This window comes from Hermetia illucens, chromosome 2 (genome assembly GCF_905115235.1).
Source record: "Hermetia illucens chromosome 2, iHerIll2.2.curated.20191125, whole genome shotgun sequence".
Taxonomy (NCBI): Eukaryota; Metazoa; Arthropoda; class Insecta; order Diptera; family Stratiomyidae; genus Hermetia; species Hermetia illucens.
In genome coordinates this window covers 160,429,606-160,440,319 of record NC_051850.1, presented here as the reverse complement: position 1 = coordinate 160,440,319, position 10,714 = coordinate 160,429,606, and the positions used below count along the sequence as shown (strand labels likewise).

At 47.4% G+C, this 10,714-nt stretch overlaps 2 protein-coding genes across 2 annotated transcripts in view; one reads left to right on the top strand and one right to left on the bottom strand.

Moving 5' to 3' along the window:
- Positions 1 to 10,714, bottom strand: part of LOC119648001 (putative odorant receptor 92a) — a 76,310-nt gene that overhangs the window by 16,709 nt on the left and 48,887 nt on the right. The window lies entirely within an intron of this gene.
- LOC119647998 (tyrosine-protein phosphatase non-receptor type 4) overlaps positions 5,402 to 10,714 on the top strand; it is a 73,820-nt gene continuing 68,507 nt past the window's right edge. The window contains exon 1 of the mRNA XM_038049384.1: positions 5,402 to 5,953. The gene's annotated coding sequence lies outside the window, so the exon portion shown is untranslated. The remainder of the gene's footprint in view (positions 5,954 to 10,714) is intronic.

Here is a 10,714-nt window from a genome sequence, read left to right as displayed (position 1 = left end):
ATGGCCGAAAAGTGGAGGAATCTTTTGAAAAACTTTAAACGCTCATATCTCCCTTAATATTGAGAATTTCGAGAAAAGGAGCTTAATTCGTGATCACTAGTATAGAGGAGATTTAGAGCTTGAAAATGGTATATGGGTTGGGGGTGTATGTGGTGGGGAAATGGCCGAAAAGTGGAGGAATCTTTGAAAAACTTTAAACGCTCATATCTCCCTTAATATTGAGAATTTCGAGAAAAGGAGCTTAATTCGTGATCACTAGTATAGAGGAGATTTAGAGCTTGAAAATGGTATATGGGTTGGGGGGTGTATGTGGTGGGGAAATGGCCGAAAAGTGGAGGAATCTTTTGAAAAACTTTAAACGCTCATATCTCCCTTAATATTGAGAATTTCGAGAAAAGGAGCTTAATTCGTGATCACTAGTATAGAGGAGATTTAGAGCTTGAAAATGGTATATGGGTTGGGGGGTGTATGTGGTGGGGAAATGGCCGAAAAGTGGAGGAATCTTTTGAAAAACTTTAAACGCTCATATCTCCCTTAATATTGAGAATTTCGAGAAAAGGAGCTTAATTCGTGACCACTAGTGTAGAGGCGATTTAGACCTTGAAAATGGTATATGGGTTGAGGGGTCCATGTGGTGGGGAAATGGTTGAAAAGTAGGGGAATCTCTTGAAAAATCTTTAAAACGCTCATACCTCCCTTAATACTGAGAACTTCGAGAAAAGGAGCTTAATTCGTGATGACTAGTGTAGAGGCGATTTGGACCTTGAAAATGGTATATGGGTTGGGTGCTCTGTGTGGTGGGGAAATGGCCGAAAAGTGAGGAATCCTTTGGAAAACTTTAAACGCTCATATCTCCCTTAATATTGAGAACTTCGAGAAAAGGAGCTTAACTCGTGGTCACTAGTATGGAGGAGATTTAGACCTTGAAATGGTATATGGGTTGGGGAGTCTGTGTGGTAAAGAAATGGCCGAAAAGTGGAGGAGTCTTTTGAAAAACGTTAAACGCTCAAATCTTCCTTAATATTGAGAATTTCGAGAAAAGGAGCTTAATTCGTGATCACTAGCACTGGCTTCCAGAAAAAGAGCGAAATGGTGTTGGGGTTCTGGTGTACAGAACATCCTTAACACGCCCACCTGGTTGCTGCTAGGTAGCAAAACAGAGGAGAGAGCTGATAGGCCGGGAACTTTTCTCACTATCGGCGTTCCCGAACCCGATAGTGAAAAATCGGGCTGCCGGCTCTACTATGCGCTAGGGACCGTCACGTTACAAGTGTCGGCTCCTAAAACCGTTGAAGAGGACATGGAGCCCCCAGCATCTACATCTGAAACGTAGATGAGGTGCCACATTCCCAAGTAAATTTGCAGCATTGTAAAGCGGCGACTGCACTTATCAGTCGTCGGATCAATAGCTGCAAGACATTTATATACCTCATACAAGAACTGTGGGTTGTTGGTGTGGCAGTCAGGGGCCTGAACTTCCAACATACTGACCTATTGTATGCCAATGGAAGCGATCGACCCCGCACCTGCATGGTAGTCTCTAAAGACTTCCAGGCTAACCTGGTTAACGACCTATGTGATGGCGACACCACATCGGCTAAGCTAACCATAAAAGGTCAACAGGTCAGATAAAGAGATACTATGGTGCTCTGCATATTTCTCCTACGACGCAGAAGACGTTCCCAGTGGAACATTCATCAGAGCTATCCAATATACCAAAAGTAGAGGCATGGGGGTAATAGCAGGATATGATGTCAACGCTCACCACATATGCTGGGGAAGTTCGAACATCAATGCAAGAGGATCGAGACTAATGGAGTATCTAGTAGGAACCGATTTGCAGATCCTATGAATGAACCCACTTTCTTCAACGTGGTCAGGCGAGAGGTCATCGACATCACGATGGCATCTCGGGGAGTGGAGAGTATCAAACAATATCACACTCTCGGATCACAGATGCATTGATTTCGTTATGGGCATGGATCCACCTCCACCCACTCCATTTCGGAATCCGAGGAAGACAGATTGGGTGATGTATCAAATAGAATTGAGCGCCCAAGTCACGATCCCTGGGAAGCGCATCAAATCCATTGCTGGAATTGAGAAGACAACCCAGATGATCACAACTAGCATGAGAGAAGCTTTCGAAGAAAGCTGTCCACTCAAGATGCCAAAGAAAGGTAAAACACCATGGTGGAACTCTGATTTGGCAAAACAGAGGAGAACGACAAGGATGCTCCTTAATCGTACCCTGAAGGGTGAATCAAGCACTAGCTGGAATCGCTATAAAGAGGCACAGAAGGCTCTAAAAAAGAACATAAGATCGGCTAAACGATCATCTTAGAGGCGCTTTTGCGAAGAGACTAACTCTCAAAGCTGAAGCGGATTCTGCTCAAAGAACGTAGCCAGAAGCTGGGTTCTTTTCGTTTACAAAATGGGAAGTACACAGAAAGCGATGAAGAAACGGCAAATCATTTGCGTCAAGTACACTTCCCAGGCAGCATCCAAAATCTAATCTCGGGGCCAACAAGTGCATACAGCCCTCAACCGAGCGACTGGAATCTAGCATGCAAAGTAGTATCACTGGAGCGAGTGGAATGGGCATTTAACTCGTTCCATAGATACAAGTCTGCAAGTCCGGATGGCATCATCCCTGCGCTAGTAATAGAAGGAATGGATGCCCTGGGTCTACACATTCGGAATATATATCGTGCATGCCTTGCACACGCTTATGTTCCAATTAAATGGCGGGATGTGAAGGGGTTGTTCATTCCCAAACCAGGAAAACCCACTTACACAGACGCAAAAAGCTTTCGACCGATCAGCCTAACGTCCTTTCTGCTAAAAGGACTAGAAAGACTAGTAGATCGGTTCATAAGGGATACACACATTCCGCCTACCAGAAAGGCAAATCCACGGAGACAGCACTCCATGAACTTACGGCAAAAATTGAAAAGGCGATGTCCGAAAAAGAATACGCCTTAGGCGCATTCATGGACATCAAAGGTGCCTTCAATTATGCCTCATTCGCGGCAATTTGTGATGCGGCAAGACAGCATGGAATCGAACCGCTGCTAATCAGTTGGATCCTTCACATGCTAGAGTGGAGAAAAATCCACATATCAGTCGGCCGGAAGTCTATTGAACCAGGATGTCCCAGAGGCTGTCCACAGGGAGGGGTTCTCTCTCAACTGTTATGGCTCCTGGAGGACAAAAAAGTCTTCGCGCAAGCATTTGCGAACGACCTAGCCGTAAGTTCTAAAGTTTGCAACACAGTATGTGACCGCTTGAATGCAACTCTGCATGTAACCCACAACTGGTGCCTCCGCAATGGACTCACGGTGAACGCTAGGAAGACTGGACTAGTTATGTTAACTAGGGACGTCAGGGGGGCCAGCGATACGCTACCCACCTTAGCAGGGGCGGAAATCCAGCTGGCACAAACAGTCAAGTACTTAGGAGTACATTTCGACTCCAAGTTAACGTGGAAGCATCATATCCAGGAACAATATCAGAAATCCTGCAGATTGCTCTGATGCTGTAGGAATGCGATAGGTAGGACCTGGGGACTTTCACCTAAACGGATATACTGGATGTATACATCCATAATAAAACCCATTTTGATGTATGCATGCATCGTCTGGTGGCCAAGACTGAACTTTGTTAATAGCAGGAAGCTGCTAACGCAGATTCAGAGACTTGGTTGCCTAAGTATTACTGGAGCAATGAGTACTACGCCGACTGCGGCACTTGAAGCTATGCTAAATTTACCCCCCATTCACTTGGAGGTGAAACGGAAAGTTGCCAACGACGCATATAGGCTCGATACCAGTGGGGCGTGGAAAGGCGGCCAATCAAACGGTAGTCCTGATACCGACCGATCATATGGTTTCCAGATTCGTCTTTGAAAAGACATGTCGGAATCACCGAAAGAGAAGAATGGTCGAGAAGTGGCCAGGAATCTTTTCAGATTACAGACCTAATAATCTTCACCGACGGGTCAGTCATGGAGGATGTATCGGGCGCAGGGGTGATCTCGGAGAATCCGATTATAGAACTGGCCCGACCCCTTGAAAAAATGACGACCATATTCCAAGCGGAAATATATGCCATTTCGTTGGCAGCAGAAGAATGTCTGCGGCAGAAATGGAGTGGTCGCACCATTCGAATCTATTCCGACAGTCGGGCGGCATTATCAGCACTAAATGGCAACGACGTGTCAAGCCAGTTGGTGTGGAGTTGTCATCAGGTGCTGCTGAAACTTGGCCGGGGCACTCTAACATCGCCGGTAATGAGGAGGCTTGCAGACTAGCTCGCCAAGGGTCTGGATCCATAATGGTGGGGCCAGAACCAGCTCTTGGAATCCGACCATATACTGTCAAGTCTACTCTTAAGGGTGAAATTGCAAGGATTCACGCAACCGAGTGGAGAAATTTGGACTTTTGCCGGCAAGCGAAAATCCTTGTGAAGGAGCCTAGCGCCTCTAGAGCGGCATTTATGTTGTCCCTTAAGAAGTGGGACATGAAAACCCTAGTAGGGCTTTTGACGGGACACTGCCCCCTAAACTACCAATTGGAAAAGATTGGGGTAGTGGTTTCGGCTGTGTGCAGCCAATATGAGAAGGAGGAGGAGACGGCCCTGCACTTTTTATGCAGCTGCCCGGCATCCTCAGATTTCAGACGAAGACGCCTTGGCAAGATTTTCTTCAATGAAGAATCTGCACACTCTCTGCCTCTGGAGAATGTTCTAAGATTCGCTAAAGCCTGCGAACACCGTAGGCGGGAAGCCATTGAATAGGCAACTTACGGGGATAGTACAATGGGCCTAACAATGGCCTGAGTGCTCGGAGCTGCGGCTCCCCCCAGTTAACTAAACTAACTAACATAGAGGAGATTTAGACCTTGAAAATGGTATATGGGTTGGGGGGTCTATGTGGTGGGGAAATGGCCGAAAAGTGGAGGAATCTTTTGAAAAACTTTAAACGGCTTTTTCTCCCTTAATATTGGGAATTTCGACGAATACTAAGCTTGAGAAAATGGTGTTCTTCGTATGCAGTCCTCAGTGAAATTCGTGTCTCGTCAAACTGTTGACATTCACTCAAAATACTTATCGCGTGCTTAGCTACTTTCCCCAAATTTTAATGTATGATATGGACCGTGTAACAATGCACATTCTTTGTTGCAAGAAGATATTATCTTTGCTGCTTGAAGATAAAGGGAATGGAAAATTTAGGTTTGTTGTTTTTTTCGGTTTATCTGTGCCGCGATGATGGGCAATATTCATAAATTCAAACCCAGTTAGCCGCGAAACGAACGTTTCTTGTTTCGAACGGCAGATGGCGAGGCGGTCATTACGGTGATTCGAAACGTCAAATCTCAGCGGACAAATTGGATTTAGTCGCGGTCGCCTATCAAAAATCAGCGACGGGTGAACAATATGATGGCGTACAGTGTTTAGGCGGGTGAGGTCTCGTGTCGGTGCAGTGAATTCTCCGATTTTGTTGCGTTCTGTATTGTTTTCTCGTAGTGCTCCTATGAAATTATGATTTGCCAATAGTGTGCGTCCTGTTTCGCTAATTTCCAGTTTCTCCTTCCGCGTAATTTTCGAGTTTTCAGTGATTTTCCGGGTAATGTAAACAAGTGTCGTGTGGTTGTCGGGAAACCTGCTTGGAAGTTGCTGTTCCCGGACGAGATAAGGCAAGCAAAATAAACAAAACTCATTCGGATCTAATCAATTCGGCGATAGCAAATTGCCTGTGGCGATATTTGAGATTTCGATTGCATATTGAAGCGGTTACACCCTCGAGGCAAGTTCCTTGCGCGACTTGTGAATCGATAAAAAGTGCCGTGTTTGAGGTTGAAGGGAAGCGTGCCTGCAGCCTGAATTACCCAGAGTGCCCTCCGCAGCAACTCGAGTGGAAGCTGAGTGATTGACGGCGGATCATCTGCAGAAGGTAAGCGTCCGACCCAGACTCAGTCTTAATTGAATTGAATTCGCAGGGGGGATCCCCGGGATGAACTCTCCGCTGGGGCACCATATATCAATCCTCCCCCAGAATCAATAAACTCACCCCGACGGGAAGACAGCACACACGTCTGGTACACGCAAAAATAGCTGCCGTTGCTCCGCAAATGGTAGGTCATCGGCGCCAATTAATATATGACCCCATTCGAAGAATTCGCACGAAACATGCGGCAAGCTTTCACCCGGTCTCGCTTCCCTCGCCGCAAGTTTTCCGGCAATTTTCCTTTCTCATGCCGAAAATAGAACAGAAAAGAATTTCTGAGTTTCATTGAGAAATGTCGGAATTGGCTACGACGGGTTCACGCGCAAACTTTTCAGAAGGTGTCCGCCGATTTGAGTTTTTATGAGCGATTCGCTCGCGATGCGAGTGTGATCCTTCTTGGTCGATTCAAGCACGTCGAGGGTCAAAAGAATTTTTATTGGGTGCCACGTAATTAGCGGAGATTTAGAAATGACGCGAGCCAAAATGTTATTGAAATAATTTCGGGGCAGATGGGAACAATCGGGCGAAGTTTATCTGCCAAGAGAAGGTGCCCCATTGAGCCAGTTCGCCGTGTTCGAAAGAAATGATCATTGCAGGGTGCAAGCTTAAAACCAGCAAAAATGTTTAAAGTGAATTTATTGTCTGGGTGGGAATGGAAACCACTTTCCATGCTGGTCCTTTAGGAAGATGTACGGTACTAGCAGCAGCAAATTTACTACTTTAAGGCCTTTTCCTATGGCTTATGTCGTTATATTTGTCAGTTTTTGGACTTCGATATATTCGTATGACTGTGATCGCTGGCTATGCCTAATTGCAAACTGTCAACTGTATTCTCAGGTCCCGATGCAGATCTTCATTACAAATTGGCCCCAAAACAAAGGCCATACGAGAGATCGTGTGGTCTTAAGAGGCTGTCCGCGCGTTTAACAAATCCCGTCAACAACTGGCCGACGCTACACTCTTGGCATTTCCTCTGCAAGATGCATCCCCAGCCGTTTTTGTTGATGCCTCTGACATCGCAGTAGGTGCTGCCCTTCACCAAAAGGTGCATCAAGTTTGGCAGCCGTTGAGCAGTTGAATTCCACTCAACGGAACCACAGCACTTACGATCGCGAATTGCTCGCCGCGTACTTGAGCATCAAATACTTCCGCTTCTCCCTAGAAGGCAGGCCGTTCACAGTGTTCACAGACCATAAGCCTCTCACGTATGCTTTGAAACAAAAGCCCGACAAAGCGTCCCCCGTCAGCTTCGACGTCTGAGCTTTATAAGCCAGTTTACGTCAGACATGCAGCACATGTCCCGCAAGGACAACATAGTTGCTGACGCTTTGTCTCGTATCTTCGAGGTTAACATCCCCGCCTCACTCGACTTCTCGGCTATTGCCAAGGCGCAGGAGGATGACGCAGTACTTCAGAGCCTCAAATCCAACCCCAAATACAAATTTCGGGACTTGCCTATCTTCGGCTCGAACCTCTTTCTCTGCTGCGAAGATTCGGAAAAGGGACCCCAGCTATACATTCCGGCCACCTTTCACAAGGAAGTGTTACACGCGGTTTACGACTTAGCGCATCCAGGCATCAGGACAACAAATCGGCTAGTCACCTGGCCCTCCATGAACAAGGATGTCAACTCCTGGACCAGAGAGTGCATCGGATGCCAGAAGTGTGTCACTAGGCATGTAAGGAAAGAAGTGGGCTCATTCCCCCGCACTACCAAGCGGTTCGACACCATACACCTCGACATAGACCTTTGCGAGACTCGCACGGTTACAAGTATTGCCCTACAATCATCGACAGGTTTATGCGGTTGCCTGAGGCAATACCTCTGAAGGACATAACGACGCAATCTTGTGCTGAAGTCCTCTGTCGAGAGTGGATACCTCGCTTTGGCGTCCCTGCAGTGGTCATCACTGACCAGGGAATGCAATTTGAGTCCACCCGTTTCTCGGAGTTAGGCAAATTCCTGGGATTTAAACGCCAGCGAACTACTGCTTACCACCCGCAATCAAATGGGATCCTAGAACGTTGGTACCAGACGCTGAAAGCCGCCATTATGGCACGCGACGATCCGTCCTGGACTCAAGTCTGGTCCTACTCGGCCTACGTACAACCCGCCGAGAGCAATTTGCTGCCAGCCCCGCGGAGCTGGTATACGGGGAGAACCCAAGACTCCCAAGCGATCCGGTCTTCGACAAGAGATCGGGTCTCACAGAGTTGGGGTTGGTGCGTCTGCTGAGGGACAATCTCCGACACATCAAAACCACACCACCTACCCGACACTCGTCCGCACCTGCCAGTGCGCCCAAGGAGCTGGACACGTGTACGCACGGCCTGGTCAGGACGGATGCCGTCCGGAAGCCGCTGCAGCCTCCATATGAAGGCCCGTACCGCGTTCTCGAGCGGGGAGAACATTTCTTCCAGCTCGAGATCGGCGAACGCAAAAAGGCGGTCTCCCTGTCCAGGCTGAAACCCGTGTGCGCCCCGAAGCAACGTCGCGTTCGCTTCGCGGACTAATGGAGAACGCAGTTCCGGATTTAGTCGCTGTAACCCCCTAGGTTTCATCTGGGGGCGGAGTGATGTGGCGCAGCAGGATTCGCGGCATTCGAAATTTATTTCTAATGTTGCGGATACGAGGGATAGATGGCGCACGGAACTCTCCACGCCTTTACAACTCGCCACGGGAGTGAAGAGCTAGCGGTGAGAGTGTGCCGTTGGTTGGGGGCATAAAGAACCACATGGAGACGAATCGGTCTCTTCTGCCTCCAGCCTAGAGATAGACGGTTGTTCTTGCGGTGCAACGACTCATAATTTCTTTAAACTCTTTCGTTCCAATTAGTGTGAAATAAAACTGTTCTTTCTTCATTGAGCGCAGGTCGTTTTTATTCATTGTTTTGGAATTCTATCCTCGGCGTAAAATTATTTTCTATGCTGAGTCGCGGGTAGTGGAAGCGTGCAATTAGAACTACGTCCTAACGGGGCGAAAATACCAGCTGCGCTCGATGCGAAAGTGGAATTGTTACAGTGAGGTGACACAAAGCATCTTGAAATTTGATTTTTGTATGAGCTGCCGAACGGCCAGCGAACGAATACTAATTTGTGGTATTCCTTTTGCATAATAACGTTCGAGCTGAACGGGCCAGGTCGCCAGAACTAGTTGCGGAGTCGAAGAATAGCTAAAAGGCAATCGTTTGATGAACCATGTATTCATAAGTACAAGGTCATGGGTGTCCGCAAAATCGATTATACGCTCGCCAGCCTCATTGCGCGCTCCGAACCCCTTTCCCCCATGGCACCTGTTACCGTCTGCCTTTTCATCCGCATGACCATTAAGGTCGCCGGCAATAATACTATAGTCGTTAGGAGGCATGTGACAAGTCTTTTCATCGAGAAGTTACCAGCAGGCATCTTTCTCAGCATCAAGTCGGCCTGTCTGTGGCGCGTACGCGGTGAAGAAGTGAATAGTGCGATCAGCTAATATAATGGTGAGCTTCATCAGCCGATCATCAAATCGTTCGACTTCTTTAATGGCATCACGGAAACCCTCTGAGATGGCAATGCCAACACCATATTGAGTGTGTGGGTTACCAAAATAGAGAAGTTTATAGCCATTTTTACCGCGTCCGAGTTCAATGTCGCAGCTTTTGGCACCAGACCATCGAGTTTCTTGCAGAGCGCAGATATCAATGCGCCTTCTCCGAAGGGCTCTTGCGAGTTCTTCCGTCTTTCCAGTTAGGGTGCCAACATTTCGCGTGCAGACACGTATTTGTTTTGTTTCTTTTGTTCGAACTAACTTGCTTACGTCCTGACGCCGTCCATGCGTCAAGAACCCATGCCCATTTCTCGACAGGACTGGGGCCCGTCCTACCGCGTTGACTACGGTGGACGACCTAGCATTTCTCCGAGGCTTGTGACTCAATCGGATCATCATGTTTGTAACGATATTGTATGCATTTTCTTGGTCGGCCTGTCGCGGGACCTGTCACCAAGAGAGATCAGGTAGGATTTAGCATAGTGGAATAACTTTATTTATCTCTTTCCCTGCTCTCAGCATTTTATTTTTGTTTAATTGAGGATAGTACAGAGTACGTTGCCTCAAACCCTCCTCCTTTACCTGGTCTCGGAACCAGCATACTATGTTAATAGCTTGGCGGAGTTCCCCATGCAGATCCTCATTACAAATTTTATATTTATTTTAATGAACAATACGCAAGACAACTTGCTCGACTTTACCAACTTTGTCGCCAAATGTCTAAATTCACGGCAGGAGGTGCATTCTATTGACTTGGCTAAAGCCTTCGACACTAAATCATAAGATACTTTTATCCAAACTCTGGTCTCTAAGCGTTTCCGTACCACTTGTTTTATGGCTTGCCCCTTACCTTTTCAACCGATTATACCAGATCTCTTTTGAGGGCTGCACATCCCGCTCCTTCTTCTCCTCCGCTGACGTCGCAGGGACCTATTGTGGGTTCTCGAGTTATCACAATCTCGACAGATGCCGGTTTTTACCTAATACTAGCACTAAGTGCCAAGCATTTAGGCTCGGACGATCCTACGTACTTAAAAACTAAAGGGGCGCTGGTGGCGGCGGCCAATGGCAGGTTAATGGGAAAATCCGTCGAGAACTCCCCGCAACATCGAGCACGTATGCAGAATGGTATGCTTCTGTATGGTTTGAACCAGCCAATGGCTCATAGTTCACCTTCT